Source organism: Gasterosteus aculeatus, chromosome 7 (assembly GCF_964276395.1).
Source record: "Gasterosteus aculeatus chromosome 7, fGasAcu3.hap1.1, whole genome shotgun sequence".
In the NCBI taxonomy this organism is placed as follows: Eukaryota; Metazoa; Chordata; class Actinopteri; order Perciformes; family Gasterosteidae; genus Gasterosteus; species Gasterosteus aculeatus.
This window is the reverse complement of record NC_135694.1, coordinates 28,862,580-28,883,444: the sequence shown is the minus strand read 5'-3', so window position 1 is coordinate 28,883,444 and position 20,865 is coordinate 28,862,580. Positions and strand designations below refer to the sequence as shown.

The window sequence follows — 20,865 nt, the reverse complement described above, 5'->3', positions numbered from 1 at the left end:
TGACCACGTAATCATCATCTGAAAACAGGGCTGGACGAGGAGGTAACAGCGTGTCACTGATGGAGGTGCAAAGTTGTCCTGAAATTAAAAAAATGGCGTCTCTTTTGATGGATTATTATTGACTGCAAGAGCAGACGTGCTCATACAACAGCGGGTCTGCATCACCTGTAAATGTATAACACGCAGACCTTTATTTCACCACGTATGAGTTTAACAGATTAGTATTACGGCTGCATTATTGCATTTTGCTGGCGTAGTTGTCTACATTTGCGGTTCCATTTGAACTGGTTTAAATACTGCAGGTAGCGTAATGTTCAGCAATGCGTCACGGGACAAAAGATTTCTCGTCATAACACAAAGAAAAATTGAAGCGACCAAAATATTGAACGTTTCCAAGATGAAGAGTGATGACAATAGTTTTACCGGTTTAAAGAATCATTTATTTTTTGTCTCTGCAATTGCAACTGCAGACAAAGAGGACATGAAGTTGCATTGCTTGATAAATTGCGGGGCAGTAAAACGCATTCACAAATGACACTTTCACACAATCAGAGAAAACAGAAACTGTTGAGCGGTTATTTATTTCTTTTCAAATATAACTGCATCACATTTTTCTATTTACTTTACCTTCATATTTAATGAGCTGGATGAAACATACTTTTCTCATAGAGCAGTTCGGGATTATGCGTTCGTCTCCACAAAAGGATTCTTTTTTTTTCACCAGTCGCACAGGTTCAAACCCCCCTGACGCCACCAAAAAGCCGGCCTGGAGATCCTTGCATTTTATCTGACGGCGGCGGGCATTCTTCTTATTGACTGTGAGAATTGTACTTCCCTTCCCCCCGGAGTTCCCGGGAGAGAGAAGTGAACACGTGGAAGTGCGCCGGCACTAAATGGCAGAAAAGATGGAGGTGGATCTTTGGAGCGGCAGAAGGAAGCGTGCGGCAGATTGCTGATCGGAACGTTCGCGTTTTTTAAATAGATATTGCTCCTTGCTTGAGTGAAGCTTCCAATTTTAGCCGTCGGTTCAGATCAGAGGATGTTATCTGAAGTGTGTAAATAAGATTCATTGTGTGTGTGTGTGAACGTGTACGCGTGGTTGTCTTTGACCTTAGCAGCAGTGTACGACCTTCACTCTGTATTCCGAGATATGCATGGATTACAGCAGTGGTTTCCCAAACTGGGGGGCGGTTGACGTAATATGTACTTGTTTTAGATGGAAAAACGAATATTTTACAGAGTTTAATGTATTATAATGAAATGAATTTGCGGTACAATGGATGCGATAATCCATCAGCTCTGATAGGAAGCGGCCCGTCAGCCTGTGGAGAATCGGTTGGTTCTGGCTGGGGAGAAAAAAAAGCTCATGCTGACGGATTCACCATGCACAAACACACACACACACACACACACACACACACACACACACACAGGAAAACAGGCCTTTTCTTATGGCATCCACCGTCTGAAATCCTGACACACTTGAAAGGATGGATGTTTTTTTTTTTTTTGGTGCCAAAATGGCCCCTCTGATCTTTGGAGCTCAGGCCGCTTGAGCAGATAACTGACGGAAGTTTAAAGAGGTTTCACATGTGTTCGCTGACCCTCTGCCTCCGTTCCAACTTCCTCTTTTACTGCAGAAGGATGAGCGGCCATAGCGTTTTATTTTTCACTGTGTCCCCCATTGCTCATCCTGTTGTCTTTTGCAAGTCTGCATACAACAGGGTATTTACCACCCATCTCCTCGCCCTCTCTGCCCCTTGATGCCGTCAACACGAGATTCAGCTCGTCTTTTTGGGGGCAGCTCTGGTGACACGTGAAGTAGAAGGAAGAGAAAACAACAAAAAACCTTCAGCCAAGTTTTGACACCGGGTCTCAGGATGTTATACTGTCACACGGCGCGCCAGCAGCCCTTTGGACCCCTGGAAGTTCTAAAGAATATGTGCATCTTCCACACTTGAAAGAGATTGACGCATCCCGCCGGAAGGTTTTTTCAACCGGATTCCACCCAACAGCAGTTCCATCAGTCATCAGGGAAACTGTTGAAGCACAAAAACACAATAAAATAGCTGGATATAAAAAGGAAAATAGGCAAACAGATATGCACGTTAAATATCAGGTTTGTGATCAATGTAATTTATTCTGTCACATCAAATGCAAATAATGCTGTGGTCCACTACTGCCATAACTCTTGTATCTTACTCATAATAATAATAATCATATTAATTGCATCTAATATATGCACAAATTTTAAACAACACTAATGACAATTCATTGTTTCTTTTCATCATTTTCAGAATTTTTGTGTTCTTAACCTTCACGGTTTTGACAAACAATATGCCAATTTATTTAACAATATTAAATATAATCATATTTTAACATCATAAGCAATGTGCAATGCTGTTGTTTAAAAGTGTCTTGCGTACTGAGTACTGAACTTTATAGAAATGAGGGTGGATGGCGAATTTATACAGCGTTTAATACATTGTTCTGAGTCAGCTTGACGTTTGTGATTCCATATTAATGGCCCAACTCTGTCAGAAGGCATTTAATTCGGTGTTATCAGAATCACTTACAGGAACACAGCTGTGCTGTCGGCAACAACCACGCCGAGGGGAAAAAGAAGGAGAGCGAGCTGGGACCCGAAACAAATCGGCTGCAAATGACATGACTAATTTCATTTTTCATTTGGGCACGGGAGGGGAGCGTATATTTCAGGCTGAAAATGGAAACGGGTACATTAATTCATTAGCATGAAATATAACTTTATGTGGAATCTGGAGTTGTGATCGTTGCTCCGGGGAGACAGAAATCCCTCCCAAGGTTGTGCAAATTGAGGAGACGCACACGCCGGATGGATGTAGGCCGTTGCAGCTGGCTGTTTGCCGTGAAAGTCACGCCCCAAAAGTCCTCCGGTCCCCCGCATTTTAAATATGGAGCACCATATGTCCAGAGCAAACGGAAAGAGAGAGAGAGAGAGAGAGAAGACCTGAGCCGGTCACAGTAACAGTGAGACGTGCGACAAACAGGCCCGAGATGTGAGTGCGGCAGTTTATTACATGCATCACAACGAATGTTATGGTTTAAAATCCAATGATTTTAAACCATAACATTGGGGAGTTCTTGACGCATGAATGCAAAGCAATGAGTATTGTTGCATTCCAGTTGTCGCCGGGGCGACCGTTTGGTTTACATTTGCTTCACAAGATTCACGAATGTTTGATCACTGATCATTTTCAGCAGTCGGTTGTTACCACGCACCCAAAACCATGGACAGAGAGCAGGGAACCTCAAAGCCCGGTAAGCAGACATTTAAGGGTTATCACCGGGTTCTGTGTGTGTGGGGGGAGCAGATCACGCTCAAACTTCTCTCTTCAGATGAACATGAATTTCATCGCCTGTTTTCAGGAGTTTCAGATAGAAGTCTGAAGCTGAAGTTTTCTAATGATTTTTGAGCGTACTCATGTTGTGAATCTCCATATTTTCTTGTAGAAACATTTCATGCGTGTTGAGCTAAAACCAGAACAAGTTGATATGCTTTAATATAACGTATTTAAGACATACCCAAACTGACTGGGTTGTTTTATTCCCATGTGTGGGTTGCTAAGCACTTTTTTCAAGATATGTTCGCATAACATAACACTGATTTAGCAATATCCCATTAACGACATTGTTTTTTTGTCCTATCTATTTGCAGTTGCCCCATTAGCAACCAAATATGTACTCTGTCAGATTCCACCAGGCTGGGCTCATCTGCCCGTACGCTCCAGTGCCGAGATGACCCCAAATAAGGACTGCATTGCAGTTTACACCCGAAACGGCGGAGGGAGCGACCTCGTTTGCGAAGGCCACATCCGCCCGTTTGCCTCTGACAATCTGGTGATCTCGCCATTCAAGCGATGGTCCAGGCAGAACAGCTTTGGGTGGAAGTACGACGTCATGCGGCAGAGAATGTGGAACGAGCTCACTTCGGAAAAAGTTATTGGGGACGAAGTGAGTCAAATATTGCGGGAGAACGCCGGAGCGGGGTCGCGAGGTGTCGCCCGAGCAGAGCCGAGCGCCGCGCCGGGCGTTGACGTTGCGGCCGCTGGATCGAAACAGCAGAAAACAGCCGCCGCCGGGGAAAGCGAGGACAAACCAGAGCAGACGCATCCGCCTCCCCAAGAAGTTCTTGACGCAGGAAAGTGTTTCTTTGAGGAGTGTGTGTCTGGTTTAGAATCTTGTGACAACATCCCGGACGTGCTGTCCTTCTTCTGAAGGCCGAGGATGGACAAAATCGCGTGATTTTGTCCCCTTAGGAAATTGTCACATATTTTGCATGGATCTAGAAATAAATGTGTTGAATAAATGTTATTATATCGTCATTAAATTGTTCTTTTCTGACTTATTGATAGATCTTCCAGCTAAATGTCTTGTATTAAGTATTTTTGAAAAAATTTTTGTGTTGATGTCTTGAGTTAAAAGCTGGTTTCGGAGATGTCTGTCCCCATGCCAGTGCAATTTATATTGTTGAAAATTGAAACCAATGTAACAAAACAGTCTTTCTACAAAAAAAAAGAAAATACAGTCCACAAATCACAATGTGAAACGTTATATAACGAGGGCAAATGTTTGGATGAAACAGCACAAACTCCCAGCTTCTGATACTGCACCACTGCCCCACAAGAACTCACAGCAGGCCTGTTTTTCTTTCCTGCGTCCTGCACGTTTTTTTTTTTTTGTTGGTGCCTCTTAATGGGTATCGATTTCCTCCACACAGGTCGGATTGATTTTGTTCGTCCGTACTGAATCAGGGGACCGGAGATTACAGTCCTGACGCTCTCACACACTATGAACACGCACAGCTGGTTCACTTTTGATGCCAAACCGCCACTGTAATCAACCTAAAGGTCACGTGGGGAGTTCAGAGGAATAATAACGGCGGTGGGGGCCGAGACCCGGGTGCTGCGGTTCACTTTCTGATCTCGTATTCACCTTGTTGCAGCTCATCGTTTTTTTTTCTCGTCCTTTCTCTGGGCACCTTAAAGACGCCGTGTGTCCTTTTTGTCTCTGCTGCTGTGCTTCTCTCGTATCTACTGTTTGTGGGCTTCTTCTTCAAGCTCAATCCGGCGTTTAAGAATTCATCTAGCTACCTCCGGCTCCAAGGTCAAAGATAATATCTCACAAAGTGGATGACTTGATTACAGGCATTCATGTTTGCTTGGTCATACACCAACCCAGCAGACACACACACACACACACACACACACACACACACACAGGGTAAATAGAAAGTTTGTCTTCGTTTTGCACACAAAGTGCTGATCTATTCAGAGCACTCAGACTTCAGTTCTACAAAGTCAAGCAATCACTGAATCAGGCTGCCTGCAGTCTATGTCATTTATTCCCCTCTAATTGCCTAAAACCAACATTAACACATTTTGTCAGCCACAACATAATTCCTACATAAATAAATAAAACAAAAAAATTATATACACAGCAAACAGCCATTTTAAATGAAATGAATAAATACATTTATAATCCATAGGAGGGATACAAATGCAATTTCACAAAACAGACAGGGAAGATGAGGGAAGAATCTCCGCCTCTTTACTTAATTCCCCGGCTGTCAAATGTCAGACACTTAATCCCTCCGTATGTTTTCATGCAAAGTCTGAGCAGTATATAGATTGGAACCAATGTCCGCACACTGTTGAGATGCCCTGCAGAGTTTCTCCCACGAAGTGCATCGACCAAGCCGTCACGGTGCCAAAGCACCACTAATGTGTTTCTGAGGTGCATGTTTCAGGTGCCACGTAGTGTGAAATATGTTTATCCTGCAAGTAGAAGCAAGCCGTATGAGACCGCACAGGGCTGAATGCTAACGTCAGTATGCTAACTATTAACAACGACAATGCTAACATGCTGAAGCTTGGTGATGTTCACCGTGGTCGCCATCTTAGTTTAGCTCGTTTCGCTCAATAGTGCTTAGCAACTATTTTCTTAACACCCCTCCCCCCCCCGACTGCCCCCGTCAAGCTTTCCCTTTCACGCTCAGAGAAAGAAAAAAAACCTGCAGCTGTATTATACGCTGCACCGAAACTGCTGACTCCGACAATGTAGCCATGAAAGGGAAATGAGGTAAACCCGATCTCCCCGAGGCCACGAAGATCAGCATCAGACGCCTCCGCCCTGCTTCCCTCTGCATCACCGTCTCCCATCCATCCATCCCCTCCCTTTCGCCTGCATGCATACAGAACCCCCTCTGCATCCTACCAACCCTGCCGCATCGGACGGGCCCCCCGCGTGCAGCGTGCTCTCGTGTTGGTGCTGCAAAACACGGAGGGGGAAAAAAAAAAAAAGCAAAAAGCCTTTTTCGAGCTACACCCTCATCAAGCCGGCAGCTGTCTCGCTGATTGCGCACAGCTTTTTTCCGCTTGCTGCACACGTTTGGTCAGGACGGCGCCGCTGACAGGCGAGCCAACGCCGCGAGAGGCCCGTCGTCCTCCACGGCTCCTCTCGCCCACGTGGCGCCGGAAGGGGGGGGGGGGGGCGCCGTGACGTCGCTGTGGCCCCTCCGTTGGGTGTTTTTTGGTTTCTTTTTGTAGCCGGCGTGATGACAACTCATTCACGGTTAAGTGTGTCCCATGTTTGATGTCATTTTTCATTACCTTGGTTGGCGATCAGCACCTGTGGTGAGCGCTGGACACTTTCCCCAGGAGCCTGGAGAGGACGTGGTGCATCCCGGATATTATGACGCATGCACACGCACTCTCATAATCACCGTTGAGCAACTGTTTTGCACCATTACAAAGTGTAATTATCGTTATGCCTTTCTCCCCCACATGATTTATTGAGAGCTATATTGTGTCATGGGAATTCTGGCACGTGGGTAAAACCCACTTTGATCTGATTGGAACTGTGTTACACATCCTAGATGGACATGAATGTAAAAAAAAAAAATACAGGTAATATGAACATTTCATTTTGAGCAGTCGAGTTAGATACCTCAACGTCTATTATTTTTCAGACTGCTACACACGTCTGTGTTTTGTTTGCTATTCTCACAGAGAGTGAATATTTAATATAGTTGAAAAGCTTCTTTCCTCTTGGGAGGTGTCGTTGTCATTGCCACTTTTATTTTATTAAGCTGTTGAAATGGTTGTAGCATCTTCGTCTCTGTTCTCAGTCAGACTGAATTTGCAGGCGTTGGTCTGAAGAAAAAAAGAAAAGGTCAAGTGTAAAGTGACTGATAGGATGAACTAGCGTAACACACGAGGGAGGAAACAAGGCTGCCAAAGACACATTCTGGTTGATAATTGGGGTGAGGTCAAACTATCAATCATTCCCGGAGCGGCGTGAGAGCAGGAAAGTACGAGACCATAAGCGCTGAATGTGATCATTTGAATATATCTGTGTCTTTCACCCATCGGTGTATTTTACAATTTGCTGGTCAAACCATTTCACTGAAGCACTGCATCTCCATGTGCACTGCAGGACTAATGAAAGGTTTGGCTGTGCAAAAGCGTTTGGCTGAAATATGTGATTTTTATGAAAAGGGAGTCGTTCTAATGTGCGTAATGGGTGAGTCACCACTCCGAGGCCACATTGGCAACGTTATCTCCCCGCTGTTAATTAAGATATGTGAACCGAAGAGCCTGGGAACTGGATTTCTCTCTGCATTGAACAAGTAAAAACTGAGATTGGCCAGTAGTAAAGCTTTCCCTCAGACATTTTATTGTTCTTTAAAGAGCGCTTCATTATTGTGGGTGTGAAAAGTGAAGCTAAGTACCCAGCGTCCGACAGAAGAAGGGCCATCCGACCAGCACCATGTAAACCGAAGAGGATGAACGAATTAAATTGAATTAAAATTACAGGTAAACTACTCAATCAATACTTTGGCATCACCCCAGACATTCTAGTATATAGTGCACTAATAGACATTGACTATTTATTGTATTTAAAACCATTTAAATGGCTAGTCTCTAACTATCTAATATCATAAGTAATATGTGATTTCAAAATATTACATATTTTAGTCTCTTGATTGTTTTCGTGACAAACTGTGTGAGGCCCAGGTGCGAGTTTCACATGTCACTCCAAATATGAAACTCAGGCAACGGGCAAAATGTTGAAATGAGAGCCAGCCGAGTTTAACGTCACCTTTTTGATGAGTGACAGGAACGATGACGATCAGCCGGCACTGTTGTCGGCGGGCCGGCGCCGACACGAACGAACGAGAGCTCTGTCGCTGCAAACCCTCCTTGTGTCGCCTCTGAGCGTTGTTCCTGCTCACAGGGGACGAGAGTCAGTGCTTAGACGGATCCGAATACCTCTCTGATGCACGGAAAGCATGAAATATGGTCAAGCACGAATCCGCCGATAGTGTCTTTGAAATGTCTCTTTGGCTGTGTCTCTATGTTCTACTACATGAGCCAAATCAAATATTTAACAAAAGTTCAGGGGTTTAAAATGGTTCTTCAATTATGACACCGCATGCAAAACCACCTCTGGCAATAATCTCAAGTCAAGGAAAGGACATCTGTCAACCAGCCGGGCTGTATCACATGTCCGCTTCCTGTGAGATTTATCTCAGGCTTCAAAACAAAGTTCTATTTTTGATTACACTGTACTGTACAACGACGTCCTGGAAATAGCCTTACAAACGACTTCAGGTTCAAAAATGAGGTTTTAATGACTTTGGGGACGAAAAAATGTCGGAAACTGAACCAAAACGGGACTTTAATCAATCACAACAAACAAAACCTCTAAATACAAACAATAAAGAGCCCAGTATTATATTTCAAACATCTCACGTGGATTTCGGTGGGTCTGTCCTGTGACCACGGAAACTGATTGCATCATGTGAATAAATACACACAGAAAAGAGCTTCGCAAGGGGAATCGGTCACAATCTGACCTTTTTTTGTTATCCTCCCACCTGTGGGCTCGTCGGCCCCGCCCTGATTGTTTTCACCTGTCCCTCGTTGCCACCTCCCCCCCCCTTTGATCTTTCCACTTTGAAGCGGTTAGTTGTTGTTTTCTTGGTTTCCAGCCCGTGTTTGTAGTGTCTAGTTTCCCGTCGTGTTCCTGTTCTCCTTTCCTGCATTGTTACTGCTACTTAAATTAACACTACAATGAAACTTATGAACTATAATATGCTATACAACTATATCCTATAAACAAACTGCTACTGCATATGGAGTCCTGAATAATTATTATACATTCTTTGTTTGTCTTCATGTGTATTTTTTGACCAATCCAGATTCAAAAGGATTAAAAGGATACAGCCTATTGGATGGATCACCATATAATTTGCTACAGACGCATTATGTTCCCCTTCCGTAGGAATCGTAATAATAATATTTGCCGTTTGCTTGATTAAATCTTAATTTATGGCAAATACCTTCAAATGATTCAGCCTCAGCTGTGTAATGACCTGCTAATGATGCTGATTACAACATTAACATTAACATTACAACCTTTTCACTGTGAGCTGTTTGCCTTCTGTAAGGTTATCTCCTATATTTGTGCAACACAGGCAACAATGCAGAAAGTGCTCTTTAGATAAACAAATGCATAGTCTGTATTTGGATAACATCGGTCACATCCTTCTTTTCAACTCCGTCCTTTGAGCTTCTTCTGTAGATCACAGGTTTTCCCTTTGCGGCTGCTGGAAGAAAGAAGCCTGAATACATGCACCTTTTCCCATTGAGGTTTGCTCGCGCGCACGATCCTCGGTAGCCTGAGAAGCCTTGACGGCACAAAAGAGTCGAGAGGGCAAAGAGAAAGCGTTCGTGAAGACACTCCTGTGTGCATTCCTACATTGTGGGAAAAGCAGCCCTCTTCGTCCTGTGCATTCCCAGCGAGCGAGCGAGCAGAAGGACGGCGCAGCCCGCTAACACCCGCTGAGTTGCTCTTTTGCCTTCTGCCAGCGTGAAGAATAGCTCTGACAAGGTGACGGGCTGCGGAGACAGAGAATTCAAATGAAAACCTCTTGAGCCCCGCTCGCCAGGCTCGTCCTGATGACAAAGGGCCAAATGGCAGCCTTCACATGGAGGGAGAAAAAGCCCCAAACCGTCAGCGTTGTCCTCTTTTGTTGTTTGTCTATATCTTTTTCAGAGCTTTATTCAGTCTAAGGGTCAAAGATGTCCAGATTAAAGCCGGCCTGGAGAAAACTCTGTGGCAAGATGGAGACGTACTTGAGTCAGCATCACCTCTCGTACGATGGACGTATTTCTCTGGACCTGCTCAGTGAACTATCGCGTTTCTAATGTATTGTTGTTGTGCTTCGCAGGGTTTTTACTTAATGGACTTCCTTCTTTTTAGTAGTGAATTATTGTGCCCAACGATACAGATATTTAAGAGTCCCAAGATGGCGCTAATGCAGTTTTTTGAGGCTTTTACAACTGCAATTTAATGTTGCCGCCTGTCTGGTGTTCTGCCTCCCGAGCCGACACCACTCTGCTTCCGACTCTGAGCCTTCGCCACCAGTTTCAGACGCTGACGCTCGCCTGCAGAACAAGAACGGAGAAAAGCTTCGTGCAACCTCCAAACAAGGGTGAACGCAGCTGACATGGAGGCCAAAGGAGGAGGACATTTCTGAAACCGGACATCTTAATTGACTCGAATGAAGAGAGAGTCTTTGGGTTTCTCTCCGTCAAGGATGCTTCCTCCGTCTCATTCGACTTCAAATGCTATGAAGTAACAACCATGTAAACCGGTTTATTTGACTTCACACTTGGCAGGTTTACTGCTGATGAATCGAGCAAGTGAGCAGACAGCACGTTTCTATTCATAGTTGTGGGGGGGTGCACACTAGGAATTTACAGGGAGACCTTATGGATTGTCAATGTAAGGTCTTTTCAATCTCTCAATCAATCCATCCATTTCATTTTTATTAATAGTCCAAATAAAAATAATGGTTTGACTTTTAAAAGCAGCTGATTTACTGAGGTTTTGCCTGTGATGTACAGAACCCCCGAAAACACTTCCAGTAACAGAAATTGTTGACAAGTACAGCGGAAACTACCACTGAGCTGCTGATCAGGAAAATAACCCGTCTGAAAGAATGAATTAAAACAAAATCAAACTGTTAGTGTTGGGCTCCAAATGGGTTTCTACATCCCTAAGCTCAGTCTAAACACCGGAAATAGACTTCTATCCAATCAGGCACATCAGGCTGACGTTGCTGTTGCCTCTCTGGAAAATCATCTCGCCACACGTCTCTTGGACCAATTTCCCCAGCAGCCACTCGAGCGCTCCCTCTCATGTTCCTCTTCCTCGCATCACACGGTGGTCAGGCTCACTCGACGAGCGCGGGCATCAAGGGGCGTCTCCGCCATGAATAATGATGGCGGCATGTGTTTGTGTGTTCTCGTGGTGACTCTCAGCAGGCCGAACGCAGGCCTCGTTCCTTTCCAATGCACTGGTTAAAAATTAAAAAAAAAAGCTGCAGATACGGATCTCTTGTTTGTCTTTTCCGTGCGTTACTTGATAAAAGGGACAGCATCCGTCCTCCTCCTCCCCCCATCCTCACCTCTGTCTCTCAAAGTTATTAAAGCGGCGGGCTGCTCTCCCCTCTGCGCCGCGCCGATAACAAGCAGCTACACTCGTCTGCTGACTCCTCCGCACCCAAAGCAACGCTTATCGTCCTTAAACACACTCCTCCTGTGAAACTAATTATGCCGCTTGGCTTTCTGCCGCTTTGTCGCCGGACCGGCGACGTAAAGAGCGGCGAGGATTCCCCCCCCCCCCACACCCCCTCCAGCCGGCCTCGTGTTCTGCTTTTGACTTCTCTTACTCCGTGTGTGTGTGTGTGTCGCTTCTGATGTTTAACTTTTAGAATCCCGCCGTCAAGGAGTCAATCGGAAAACTGTGTTTTGAGTGGGGTTTTTTTTTTCCGCAGGGTACATTTTGTGTTGATTCTGTGCTCATTGAGCCACTCTGCTAGCTCACAATGTGCAGCGTCGCCTTCAAATGTTCCACAATGTGTTTAACATGTTCATTCATCTTGTTGTTATTGGATTCTTTTCACGTGATCAGGGGTCAGAACCTTCCAGAAAGGCAGCCGACTGAAACGCTGCATCGATGCATCACTACACTACTAGTCAAAAGTTTGGACACGTTCTCTCATTCTATTCAATGACGTATGTACAAACTCTTCACTGCTACTTCTACATTTTACATCATTATACATATCGTTAAGCATGTTCACAGCGATCTGGGCTTCTCTCTGCCTTGTTGTCACCTTTAGCAAAATAAGCGAAATATTTCATGCATTTCATCCAATATGGACAATCGTAAAGAGCCTCTGTAGAGGACGAGGGACTGGAAGAGAGACGGACCAAAAAAAAGACACCCCTCAATTAATGCTTGTCTACGCAGAAAAGCCAGGGAGGGGATGATGGGAAAGCAAGTGGCTTGGATGCTAAATCAAATTTTAATTTGGGGGAAACATCAGCTGCATTAAACAGCACAAATGTCAGCTCTGTCTTCTGCGGTGAACTTATCGTTTACCCATTCCACACACTGTGTCTTCGCGTTGTGACGAAAAAGCAGATTGCTCGTTTAAACCGCTGCTTCCTCGCCGTCGATACATCGACTGACGGATTAAGGCGGCGCGCTGCCTGCTGGTCACGGACGCCGGACTTTGCAGCCGTTGTGCGGAGATAGTTTGGGCTTCGACGGGCCTGATTGAAATCTGATGGATAATTTATGTTGTTGAGGTGGGCCCTGTAATTTCCAGGGGAGCGGCGGCGCGACGTGCTCGGCTGGCCGCCATGAATGATTAATACGTAAACATTATTCATAACTTTCCCTCGTGAATTCAGCTGGTCATTAATTCTGCCGGCCTCCGCGTGGGTCGAGAGAGAGGATGAGGATGTGCGGAGGAGGCTCAAATGGGGGGGGAGACGTCACGCGTTTGCCTTTTTGTTGTGCTTCGATCCGCTGGTAAAAGACACTGTTAACATTTTTGGTCCAGCGGTTTGAGCTAATTATTAGCTAATTAGCCCGCGTCTGCGTCGTCCTGGGCGAGACGCTGAGGACGATGGAAGCTGCTCAGTGGACGGGAGGCTTTTCTTTGTCTTTGCTTGAGTGCGGTACGCGTTCTCTCTGTGATTAGACGCGCCGTCAAAGAGAAGTGTTGTTGTGTGCAAATGTATGGCTATGTTTAGCGCCTTAACGAACCAAAGCGGCGTGTGAGTAAAGTGCTTCGAGTGAGGACGTGATGATGAAGGTTCCGTCATGTCGTGGTTTTCAGTCACGGGTCGAGGGAAAAAGGGATCAAAAATAACTTTTCATGAGCCCCCAAAGATACAGATGTCCGTGTAAACCCTCAGAAATTTGAGATGTTACCTTTTTCCTTGGTAATAATTACCGTTGGTGGTTATTTGCATTAAAACACGCAGTTAAGCGTAATTAAAAAGAATAATTTCTTAATTTAAATATGTTTCTGATACAGCGTTGAACAATAAACTAAAATTTTATTGGAACGAGAAAGGAGAATAACACCTGAAGGGGGCAGTAGAGCAACATTGAGGATGGGAACCGCTTTAAAACCTCAAAGGGGAAGAACAAGAAGAAGAAGTGAAAAGTTTTCCTTTTCCTCATTGAATTGAACGAGAACATGGCTTCCTGTTTCCCCGTAGCCAGATGTCTGTGCTCTGTGCACCAGGTGAGGCTGGTTCTCAGAATGTTCTGTGCTGCTGTTTGTTCATGTTTCAGCTTGTTTCAGACCATTTGTTTGATTCCTGCTGGCGGGTCGCTGTGGCTTATTTTTTTTCGATTGGAGATGATAAATGATTTGTATTTATTACTTTTGTGTGTGTGTAAAGGAAGCGTCTCCCGTTTCTCACCGTGGAAAGATTAGTATGTGTACACCAATAAAAAACCTTTTCAAATTTGCGCTATAAAGTAGGCTGCAAAATGCACATTCTCTGGCAAATGTGTATTGTACACAGGTTGTTTCTAGGAGACGGTTAGAAGGCTTCAGGCTTCAGGTTAGAAGGCTTTTTTTCAAATCTCTTGGTAATCTGAATGTTTTCCATAGTTTTAAAAACAAAAATGTATTTCTATTCTAAAGGCTGACAAAATCCGTATGAACTGGACACAAGTTGTGACTCTTTGAGGATGAAGAGTAAACGCATTTCTTCAACCCTCCTCAAGGGACTGATGTTTGGACTGAAATGTCTCCGAGTCGCAGAGGAGTTTGGATCTGTCAGCAGATGCTCACACTCTCTTGGAGAAAACGCAGAATGATATCATTTATTTATCCATAAGCACAACTGTGCCTGAAGGGGTTCTTGCTCTCTCACCGAACCCAACCAGGATGCAGATAATCCATTAAAGTTCCCTTAATATGAGACATGGCATCGTCACTTTAGCACATTTTATCACTGAAATTGCACCCTAAAGAGGGCTTTACAGTATTATTTCATCTACCATTGCATACCTTTTCTTTTATTTAGAAATGGGCTGTAAGCTGTAAGATAAATTGAGGTTTAACCTGTCTTGGTTTGAAGATGCCAAGGAGACTTTATTGTCCTCTGTCAAGCTGCTTTCTTCACTGAAACAAAGACAACATGATTTTTGATTTTCACATCAGCGCTCACATTGAGAACGTTTTGTTGGTGGGAGCCATCACCCAAAACGAGGAGTTTGGAGAGGTGAGATTGAGGCCGGCCACACACCTTGGCTAAAGGAAACACAGATTGGATGTCATGCTGAGCGTGTATTTGCATTGGGAAAAAAACAACATAACACACTCCAATACACACACATGGTCAGGCAATAATGGGCCTTTCTCTTTTTATTGGCCGATCATTAATGTAGGAGCTTGTGTTTCTCCTGGCTGGGAATCAATACAGGTTTAGATGCATGCAGCACTTAAGTTGGATGGTCTATAAACAAGCCGGCCCGGGGTTTGGCCCGTGACTGGATGGCATGATGGATGGCAGAGGGGACTGTGTTTTTCGATAGTGGAAGTGATATAAAGGCTTCAAAAGACTAACTCCCTCCGAGGCATCTTGCAAAGGTTGTGCGCTGTGATCAGAAGGTGCATTATTTGGAACGCTTTTGGAGGTCTTCCCAACTGCTCCTCTGCCTCCTCCTCCTCCTCCTCTTGTTTTATTTTAAATGAGCTGGACCCGACTTCAGGTGCATCATTACCCGGGAAAGGCTTCTCCCCTCGGCACAAACCGGCCAATGAGCCAAAGTTTTCCCCGGAACCACATGGATTGACTTTTAACTGACTTTGCGGCGGGCTCGTTATCCGCTGTGCCGCGCCGACTGCAGCTCGCATCCCTCGTGTGACGACTCAGCCCGAGCTCTCTGCCTCTGCGTAAGCACTTTAGAGCACATCTGTCGACCGCCAGTGCAATTACTGACACGCGTACCATCGTTTTACGTGAAGGTTTTTCCCCAATCGTCGATGGAATTGAGGCCTGATAAGTAAATATATATATTTATTTATGTTTGGGAATGAAAATGTGAAAGTGGGAGTGAGAAACCCACAGAAAGATTTCCGAGTGCATATGTGTGCGTATACATTTATATCATACATCATAACCAATCTCATCTGAGGTCGTTCCTCCACATCCAACTTGTTTTTTGTGCTCACCCACACTTCCTGTTGGTTTGCCTCACAGACCTTGGCTTTGTTTTCAGGGTTGATTTTCGCCGTCTGGCCATTTTCAAACAAAAGGCATTTTCCAAACAAAGCCATATGCCGCGCTGGAGTCTCCTCTTTCGCCGTCGCTCGGAAACACACATAGAAGCACTCTGAGTTCTCCCATGACTAATGTGGCAGATTCAGATAAAATCGATGACTGGCATAAAATATAATTTGGGTTAACTACAATTTTATTTTGTTGTTTTCATCGGTTTCTATTGGCGATAAAGAAAACTCGGCATGTTAATTAGCAGAGATTTGGTAATGTTGGAATCCCTTCAAGTGCTTCCTCAACCCTTATTCGGGCCTCCAGGGGCCTCATCGAGGTTCCTCTCCGTGCGCTCAGCGTCTCTCAGGTTCGCTTTGTGGCTCGTTTACGCGAATCGCGCGGCCGTATATTTCAGTTCCAGCAAAAGCACGTACATTTTTCATGGGAACTATTTCTGAGGCTTAAATTGTTTTAACAACCATTGACATAGAATCAAGACTGGACAGACGAACGTAACGTTTAAGCGCAGATATTTAACAATAAACATCTTCACACATCCTAGAACATATTAATGTCCAATCTGTTCTTGCCAGAAGCCCATTAGCTCAAGGTCCAAGCTCAATTTAGCTTCAGGAGTAATCCCAATTAAAACCGAACAATTACAAAGAGTTATTGCATATGTTGATGGAGAAATTACACTTTTTAATTGGCACTAATCACGTGCCACGATTTGGAACTTCATTTGAATGAACACGAATGCAAAGGCATAAAGAGAGTGGACGGTTGGCAGATGGGAACGGTTACGCTCCATCTTCACCGACGCCATGTTTGTTACTTTTCACACGATGGGCCGTAATCAATCGGCCGTTGTTTAAAGCCGCCAATGACGGGTCGATCAATCTTTTACACATGTTTTTATGCCTGTCGAAGTAATGGTGATGCGTTAATGTGCTCAGTTACTCAACCCTGCGTCACACGTTGTTAAAACCCCTGGGAGATGGAGACCGCACCGAGGCTCCAGAGGAGTTTGCCCTTGTGATTCCGTCTGACGTTTCATTATTTTTACTTAACCTAATGACGTTGTTTTTAGGAGAACTACCGCAGTTAAAAAAAAAGAGCTCTTGATAACGTATCTGGGTGTCATTGAAAACTTGGCAGCGGGAGCCGGGCCGTGCATCGTAATTCCAAACGGAAGCCTCCTGCGTTTTCAGAGCATCACGGGGGACAGCTGCCAATTCGGACCAGCTCGCCACTCCGCTATGATGGATGAGCCCGTCTCTTTCTCATCTTGCTGGTGTATTTTGAGGCTTCAGCCGTTGTCGCGCCACACGCGTCGTGAAGGAAGAGGCAGAGGACGCGGGCCCCCGCCCTTAACCGTGGCGCCGGGGGGGAAACGCCGGGTTTGGCCGGGTCGATGTTCGCGTTCGTGATGCCTCGTTAACAAACGGGTTCAGTCATGAGGCAAATTTTGAAAGCACGCCGCAGCTTTTAAAAGCAAACCTCTTCTTCTTGGGAGTCCTTCCAGGGAGTAAGTGTCAGAGAAATCACCTTTGGCGTGTGGTTATGTTAAACTTTTCACGGCTAATGAAATCTGTTTGACTTGATTTGGTGCCAGAGGACTTTTTGAACAAATTATGGAAATGTCTGACTTTGCTCGCCGCTCGGCTTGAAGTCAGGCCTCCGCTTCGATCCAGGCTGAAAGATATATATCAGGAGCTATTAAATGCATTGCAGGGACATTTTGTCAAGAAATTCAATCATCAGTGAGAGATTCCACTGACTTTGCTGCCTTTACCTTTTCTGCCAGGAGCAGGTTTGGAATTTAGTGAATTCTTCAAACTATGGAATTGGTCTCCATGATGGTTGATGCAGATATACGTGATCCCTCGATGATGAATCCTAGTGATTCTCCTTCACCTTGATAATAATCATTTCCATGCAATGATTGCCACCCCAGAATTCATTCTTTTATGTTGGATTGTTCCGTTTAGTGCAACTACTACTTTTTTTTTCAAGCGAATTTAAAACCGTCTCAGGCTTTTCTAATTTCTTCAAATGTGCATAATTGCATGGATGGGAAGTCGGCTTGTTTGGTCACTTATAAGAAATCACAAATTACCTTTATTTATTGCCAGAGGAGCTAAGAAATGCCTAAAACGATTACCTTTTTTTAAAACACTCGCTTCACCAGTCATCCTCTCCACCGTCAGCGGCGGCGACACGCTGTGAAGCACTTGCGGCTTTTCAAAAGTGTCAAAATGTCATTGAAGTGTCATTAATGCGACGCCGCCGTCGAGCCAATCACTGGGGTGCAGAGCTGGTGCGGATCATCCAAACGGCAATCAACGTATTAATGATGCGAAAAAATCTGCGTGGCTCTTGCCGAGAAGCCGGATGATGTTCATGAAGGGAGCTGATGGGAGATCATGTTCAGTGTATACTGCTCGCTGGCGGGTGCAGAGATTGCCACAATAAACAGTCAGATATCATATCAGTCAATCCGTAGTGCGTCAGGCACGAGCCCACGGTATCCCGTTTGCTGCAGTGTGCATCATCTTTGATTCAAATTAAACTCGAAGGCTCAAAGTATTTCCGCCCGGGTCAAACGCATCGCGACTGATGGCGGAACGTTTAATATTTAATACGTAACGCGGCCGAGCGATGTGTGAACACGAGCTGTAATATACATGAGCAAACACGCGGCGAGTGAGGGATGCGGATCAGGCAGAGCGGCTCCGGGAAGCAGAGGACGTTTTTTGTGGGACGAGGAGCCGAGGAGCCGTGAGAGGACCTGGGGGGCTCTGCTCCCCCTGCCCTTCCGATCGGTCCGGGGGTCGGTGGACGGGACGAGGTGTTCATGTTGTAATTAATGTTAAAACATTCATGCTGGAGCCTATTTCTCCTCATTGGAAATCCTTGTGTGTTTTTGTGTGAGCCAACAATCTGTGAACTGAAGGCCGCCTGCTACACAAAGAAAGATTTTTATCTTTTTTGTCAATTCTTATTAAAAGGAAAGCATTGTGTTCCACTATTTTGTGAATATACCAGATTCAAACTTTTGTCTGAACAACTCAAGTCATCCAGCAGAAGTGGCAAATCTGCCAATGCAACTCAACTCCGTCTTTGCCGCTCTTGCTTATACCTCGGGACCTGATGATGGTAATAAATACTACAATGTGACATTGGTTCGTGTTGTTCAAAATCCCAAATCTATACCAGTCGACTTTCATACTATGCAAACTGTTGTTTATATTTAGAATTTTGGTGCAGCTGTTTTTCAAACCGGTATGCAAACCACACCCGTGTGAGCGTGCGGCGAAGAACACCTCTTCAAATGGACCGGCGTTCACACCAATCAAACTAACTGGACTCTGCGGTCCTGATGTGAAAGCCCTCTTGTTCAATCGTAAATGATTGTGGTTTACAGTCCAACGTTGACCGACTGGATTTCAGTGGTGTGGAAGTTCACGACGCCGCTCCGGTCAAGCTTTATACAGTCCGTCGTATGTTTGGCAACGTGATGAATGTGACACTGTCTAAATCTTTTTATACTAATGCAAATCAAATATGTAATCTGTGTGAAGGTCGATTAACCCCCATCTAGGCTGGTGTTAAATAGTGGATCTAATTGTCTGTACGTACACCCGGGCTAATTCACATCATCTCTCCTTTCCCCAGTGCGCACTGTGTCAAGTGGCTGCGGAGGCGGGTGCACATTGGAGAACACCCAAACGGATGAAACGGACCAAAACGGACGTGCTGCTTCACAGAGACAAACGCAGTAGATTCAGCCGGGTCGAAAAGCAGAGGACACGAGCCACAGGCCACACTTCACAGGCTCTGTTTAATGTGGTCATGGAGGAGCAAAGCAGTTGCCATCGCGTTGCCTTCCAGGGAAATATCAGCGCTCTGCAACTCTCAGCTCAGCGGAGGGATTAGCCCGGCCTTGGATTTAAAAGGGGTGGGGGCGCGTTTTTACCCTACAGGGGGTGGCATGTTTCTATTTATGGCGCGAGCTGCATGAACTCAAGATTGGTGTCTGCAGGCGTCCGCTGGAGAGTCTCGGGCCCCTATTTTTGACAAAAAAAAAAATCTAAATGCTGCGGTTAAAAAATGTGCATCAGCACAAAATGAGCCACTCGAAGGTTTTCTGACGTCGCTGACGTGCGTTTGTTTCATCCACCCAGCGTCATGAAAGAAAAGCCTTTTCTAGTTAAGCTCTTCTGAGATCATCGGCTGCCCGGGGGCCCGATGAGACGTCCACCAATCGTGCCACAGATGAGTGGCGATTGACCAATTACACACCAGCTGTGCACGCGGGGGACGGGGGGGGGGGGGGGGGGGGTGATGGAGGCAGCAAGAGAGGATACAAATGACAGTGACAGAAATCTGAGCGGAGCGGTTTTGACAGGAATGGCATATTGCTCACTTTCTTTGACTTATTAAGGAGCAGTGTGTAACACTCGGTGGCATTTAGTGGCGATGTCGTTCCCCCCTTTTCAAACGTGCCAAACGTGGGTTTGAATATTATATTCCATTTCCGCCAATGAATCTCCTTCTTAATGCTCCTTTAACGGGTGCGGGGCCCTTTCCCGGGTCCTTAGCCAGACACCTGCCAAGACACGGTGAGATACTCCCGGAGCAAAGCGCTCCTCCACTCAATAAATAAATCCTAATAAAATGCAGATCCATATTTAACCGTCTCTTTGTGAATCATTGAAAACCATAATTAGCCAGTTGAGGCCGTGTTGCTTTTAGACTTGGAGATGTCTTTTTATTTGTTTTAATTTTCTTTCCCCGGCTGAGATTTGGTCCAAAGAGCAGCAGTACATCAGAGATCAAAGAGATGAGAGATGCAAATGAAGACAGGCAGAGAAGCACGCGAGATAAAAGATACAGTACAATGGCGCAGTCATTAAATCTAATTAGAAAAGCATTGACAATGTCCAATTCATTCCAGCGCCACCAGTATTTGATATTTTCTTTAAACGCGTACTCATCCCTTCCGCAATGCAACACTAAATAAGCATAATTGCAGTGGTTGCAAAGCAATTAATCAGGCTAATTGATTTAAAATCACACTCCGGTATGAGGGTTAATCTGCTGTTATAAATAGGCCGGCCCACGCAGCCCCGTTTGTGAATGAGTCGGTCCTCGCTTTCAAAACAAGTGAAAACATCCGCCTCACGTCACAGGGCGCTCGGTTACGCAACTTGATATTTGT

General features: G+C 45.2%; 3 long non-coding RNA genes across 3 annotated transcripts; 2 read left to right on the top strand and 1 right to left on the bottom strand.

Moving 5' to 3' along the window:
• The first annotated feature begins 2,843 nt into the window (after positions 1-2,843).
• On the top strand, positions 2,844-4,364 carry LOC144410368 (uncharacterized). Its single transcript, XR_013468396.1, has 2 exons — positions 2,844-3,300; positions 3,698-4,364. It is a non-coding gene; the product is annotated as an uncharacterized LOC144410368 (long non-coding RNA).
• Positions 4,365-6,765: 2,401 nt separating this feature from the next.
• Positions 6,766-8,870, bottom strand: LOC120822895 (uncharacterized). Its single transcript, XR_005712756.2, has 3 exons — positions 8,796-8,870; positions 8,143-8,267; positions 6,766-7,193 (listed from the first exon to the last, which is right to left on the bottom strand). It is a non-coding gene; the product is annotated as an uncharacterized LOC120822895 (long non-coding RNA).
• Positions 8,871-13,588: 4,718 nt separating this feature from the next.
• On the top strand, positions 13,589-20,339 carry LOC144410367 (uncharacterized). Its single transcript, XR_013468395.1, has 2 exons — positions 13,589-13,657; positions 19,320-20,339. It is a non-coding gene; the product is annotated as an uncharacterized LOC144410367 (long non-coding RNA).
• The last annotated feature ends 526 nt before the right edge of the window (positions 20,340-20,865 follow it).